The 5,629-nt window shown below is 32.1% G+C and overlaps 1 non-coding gene across 1 annotated transcript; it reads left to right on the top strand.

The window, feature by feature from the left end:
- On the top strand, nucleotides 5,274–5,346 carry TRNAA-CGC. The gene has a single exon. It is a non-coding gene; the product is annotated as a tRNA-Ala (tRNA).

Raw genomic sequence — 5,629 nt, 5'->3', positions numbered from 1 at the left:
GAGGTTAGTCTTGATACTTATTGGGCACCGCTGTGGTGTGCTCATACTACACTTCTATACATTTTTGTACAGATCCAGAAATTTGATCGTTAGTAGCTGTGCGGATCGTTGCTTTGGAGACTCATGGAAAACCTGCTGCTGCGTTCGCAGTTCTCGGAGTCACCCTCTATTGTACTTATTTTCACTGTTTCCTTTTGTTCTGGAACACTGATGTATTCATTTTGTACAACTATTCCAAGAAAGGCTTATGACTTGTATTACCTGTTTTGGGATTATAAATTGTTTAGGGATTTGTATCTCGGAGTTGTTCAAAGTTAGTAAATATTGTTGTTATTCCTGTTAAAATTAGGCTTACCAAGTCTTAGAGATTAGGTGTCATCACGACTCCTTGGAAGGAATTTTGGATCGTGACAATAACAAAGGCTTCTAGATTAATATTGAGCTGACTTTGTAGACTTGATTGCCATGACCTTTCCCCATTGTGGTTTTTTGGCACTGCAAATAGTTTTAGGAAGGAATTCACTTTTCTCATATGTAGTTAATAAAAATGTAAATTTTTCTCGTGCAATTTGCAGATAAAATCTTGTAAAAGTGAATTTGTCATTTAACGAGATACATTTATATTTACCAGAAATGTTCATGGTTATAGATGAATTAACCAAATAGTCGCTCACCCAATCGCTTAAACTAAAAATAACTGGTGGAGGTATAATATATGCATAATTATGTATTATATATATATAATTATGTGTAATGAATGTATAATCTATATATATGACTAGAAAAAGTAAACAATAAATACAACCGACTATTTGTGTAAAGGTCCCGTGTTTGAATGAAGTAATGAACTACATCTCCTAATTACCTCCCTCGCATACATTTGTCGATTCACTTCTCTCATTTTTTTTTTTTCATTCTATCAGTGAATTCTCTATAATAATTTGTAACTTTAGATGGGGTAATTGATCTTGAAAAGCATCCACATCAGTAGAGATTTCTTAGTTACAAATGTATCTAAACCTTTGGGTAGTAAGAAAAGTGGGATTTACATTTCAATTTCATATGCAAATGAACTTCTGGAGTGTAAAGAAGTGAGCACTGTAGTTATGAGCCTAGCAAAAGAAACTTGGACAGAGTATATTATATGGCCGCATAGTATTTATGTATTGATTTTTCGGTGGAATATATAGCATTGATTTGCTAATGTTTTTCAAGAAATTAAACATAACCAGAAATGGACACAAACTGAAGTTGGGATGATGAATAAAACACAGGCTAAATGATAAAACCTTCTTACATCTATCAGATACATATACAAGAACATTAATACATACTAGTATTAGTATAAAAATAAATCTAAGAGATTATATATATACTATAATTAGGTACTATTAATTAATACATCCAGAATCATGGTTTCAACAAGGAGCAAAACGGTCCATGAGCAAGAGCACAGTTGATTCACACATTGTGTTTTCATTCTTGTTCTCTGCAATTGAAGAAGAAGAAGAATAAGAATTCTGGCTTTCTTCCATTTTGTCCCCTGAGTTTTTCTTCTTCTGGGATTTCAACAAGAAAAGGCTTCTGGTTCTAACTTTTTCACTTAGCTTTGTAATCTCACACACACAAGCATCAACTACTGTTGCCATTCTCTTTTTTTGGGCAAAGTTTCTCTCTTTTTCTTTTTTTCTTTGCTTATGTAGTAATCTTGAAAATGTATAAAACTCAAATATGAAGTTGAAAAGTGTAAAGGGTCTATTTATATAATATGAAATCAGAAGCATTGGTGGGGTAGAAAATCCAGGGTGGGGGGTGGAGTGGTCCTTGAGGAATTGATTGGTTTTTAAAAAGATCTATAGGCAGATGCCCCCAAATACACGGACTTAGTTTATTTTAGTAGGATATTCCCCTAGGTATATGAATAATTTTTTGAACTTATAAAATATATACCTTATTTTGAGAGTATATGAATATTGAAAATTACTAGTTAACTGAGGAAACTTATTAGAAATTACACTTTCTTATCTTAAGGGTATTTGAGTAATATTATTATATTATCATAAAAGCAAAAGGAGAAGGGAATAGAATTGCAAAGAAGTGAAATGATAAACATGGAAGAAATTATAAAGAAGCTGACTATTTTGTTAGTTTCTTAGATTAGGACCACAAATGAATGCAAAAGTTTTTGTTTCCACTTTCTATTGCGTAGAAATTTCTAAATGATTGACAAAACAATGTTCCATTTCTACAGACGGTGCTACTTGTAATGCCTTCAACCACGTGATTGGTGGGCTTTTAATTTTGTTTTTATTCATTTTTTCTAATTTGTTCTAATTTTTGAATTCTGAAATATAATTTGAAAACGAATAGAATCTGTGATGGTACTGGGAATTTTCCAACCAATTGGCCACTGCTACGCGTATTAGGTTACATTAGATGATATAACGGGTGTGTTTGGTATGAAGGAAAACACTTTTCGAAAAATTTGTATTGGTTAAAATTTGGCTTAGATTTATTAGCTGCAAATGGACGTGATCGAAGAATAAGTTTGCCACAGCGTGAGGGCGAGGAGCCGTCTTAAGAAAGATTAGGGCCGAGGTCAAGCAGAGGGTGCAAGAATAACGGTAGGATAAGTTAAATTAGAAAGAAGGAATATTCCACTGAATACTCCTCAAGTTGTACTTTTTTAGGGTTTTTAAGAATATCCCCTATAAATTGAAAGAGATAAAGAATAAAAAAGGGATCTTCACTTTTTGATGAGAACACATTGTAAAGGGCTGACTGAGGAGAATATACAAAAGCTTATTCATTGATTTCATTGCTCGTTTTACGTTATTCATTTACAAGATCCAAGGATTCCTTGTACATCTTCATTGCTTATTACCCCACGTTGTTGTCGGGGAGGGAAATCATTCAAGTCACCTAACATTTGGGTGATAAATTCATTCTTATTACGTTTATTGCCATTATCTACTATTGCATGTTTCTATCATTACATTCATTGACAATCATTGGTCATATTTGATATTTAATATTCTTGAACACGATCTCATCCTACGGATATCCCACAATCGCAGATCTAGAATTTATTATGTTTAACTAGGATTCACCTCCTATTTCCTCATTAATTAGTTTAACAAAAAGCTTAACACTTTTTGGTCGAACAAAATATTTTCCAATTTTCACATGTTTGGTTGGCTTAAATGTTTTGAAAAATATTTTCCTTATGAACTCATTTTCCTCCAATTGAGGAAATTATTTTCTTAATAAAGAGAAGGGAAAATATTTTCCAAAACTCCTTCTCAACCTTCCTCACCATCACAAACCCACCCCACCCCCCTCTCCAAAAAAGGTTTAGTTTTTTTTTTTTTACAAATTTCAGTTTTTTCGTTACCACCCACTCCAACCCCGTCACCTCCCCACCCACCCACCCCCCTCCCGCAAAAAAAATATTTTTTTACCTTATAGTTTTTTTTTTTGCAATTTCACATTTCTGGTTTTTTGGGTTTTTCTGCACCCCCACCGCCCACCCCCTCAACTGCTGCCCCCCCCCCCCCCTCGCACAATTTCTTTTTTTTTGTACTTTCAAATTTCTATTTTTTTTCGTTTTTCTGCCCCCCACCCCGCGCGAAAAAATATTCCTTAAATATATTTTTCAGTTTTAGTTTTTTTATTTATTGGTTTAAAGGTTCAAAATTTTACAAGTTTCAAAGTTATGAGTTCCGAGGTTTATATAAATATAATATATACAAAAATTAATATATCAAAAAATAGGATATAAAATTAAAATTATAAAGATCTTAATATAAAAATTAATTATATACCCAATATATGATAAATTAAAATTACACAAATAAAAAGATTGAATAAAATATTAATAAACCTAATATAGAGTGATGAATAGTGTTGCACCAACTCATTCATTTTCATAAACATGCAATGTTAGCATATACTAATGTTATACTTTTCATTAGCCTGCAATGTTTATACACAGATTCTAAAAACCTTTGGCATAATTTTTTAGATAATTCAACTATACACAGTCATCTATATAAGCATGGTTATAACTTCAAAAAAGAAGATAACACATAACCTTTTACAAAAAAATATAAAATTCTTACATTATTAACTTAGATTATATTCTTCCATAATATACATTAAAAAGAAAAAAAAACATATAATGTTCAACTATTTCGTTATGGATCTTGATCTCATCCGGTGAGCACATAATCTGGATCTTGTTTGCCAAACTAGCAATTAGATGGAAGCAATTGTTTCACTCCTTAAAGGGTATAGCGCCACTTTTTATGGCGCTATATCAGTGTGTCAGGTTTTTTTTTTATATAACGCCAGAAAATCTGGCGCTATACATTAACGGTGCAGTTACCGTTAATGTATAGCGCCAGGTTTTCTGGCGTTATATATATTTTGGTAACTTTTTTTTTACACTTATTTACGTAAGTACTGAATATGCTATATTCAGTACTTTTCATCTAAATAATTGTACTAAGATCTTATCCAAATTGCTCATTCCAATAATGTAAATGAAATTATTGCATTCCAAGGGAAAATTTCATTTTGTGTTTCATACAACTTACACTAGTTGTATGAGGTATTTTTTTGTCTCACAGTTTTGTGGATCCAGATTTTTGTGGACTCAGAAGTATAAGATTGGGGTCCACAAATTTGTGAGACAAAAATAAGCCTTATACAACTAATTTAAGTTGTGTGAGACACACAATAAAACTTCTCCATTCCAAGTCATATATAACTAGGCTTCTAGACTATTGAGCTGACTTTGTACTTAATAGACTTAGATTGCTATGACCTTTCTCCATTATCTATTTGCCAAACATTTAACTACTTTGAAGATAACGATGAACCAAGTTGTGATGATAAGAAGAAACTTTCATTATTTTGAAGTAATAAAATAACTCACATTTGAACTGTACCATTATTACGAGAAAAATATTTAAATAGATTGCTATATTTATTTAGATGAAAAGTACTGAATATAGCATATTCAAAATGTGAAAACTATAAAAGTATTGGTTTGTTTAAAACACAATATAGGGTAAATATCTATTCAATAGTTCATACTAATACTTTAAATTGTTGGAAGGACAAATTTCTTCACAAGAAGAATATTTTAGCGGAGTTAAAGGAAAAAGATCCTATAGGAGTATTTGTTAATTAGAAATACGGCAGAAACGCAAACTTTACAATCTTCTAATACTGATATATTAGTGTTCTTACCTCCTAAGAAACATAACGGGGGTGTAGCTCATATGGTAGAGCGCTCGCTTCGCATGCGAGAGGCACGGGGTTCGATTCCCCGCACCTCCACTTTTTTACGTTTTACGACAGAAAATCTATTGGCTGTTCACTTAACAGATGTACTTCCTAGTCCATTTTGACAAACGATCGAAAGATTCAAAATGTTCAGTTTGTTGTATGTTACTCTTTCTCATTTCTGTTTATAGGTGTCACCTAACACTAAAAATATATCTATAATAATGTTATTCAAGCAACCAAAATAAGACGTACACGTTCCTAACACCAAGGTGAGGAGATACTTGGCAGTGCATTTTCCTCAAGTACTCACCATTTTTGTTTCTTTAAGGACTAA

Source organism: Nicotiana attenuata, chromosome 1 (assembly GCF_001879085.1).
Source record: "Nicotiana attenuata strain UT chromosome 1, NIATTr2, whole genome shotgun sequence".
Lineage (NCBI taxonomy): Eukaryota > Viridiplantae > Streptophyta > Magnoliopsida > Solanales > Solanaceae > Nicotiana > Nicotiana attenuata.
This window is presented reverse-complemented; position numbering and strand designations above follow the sequence as displayed.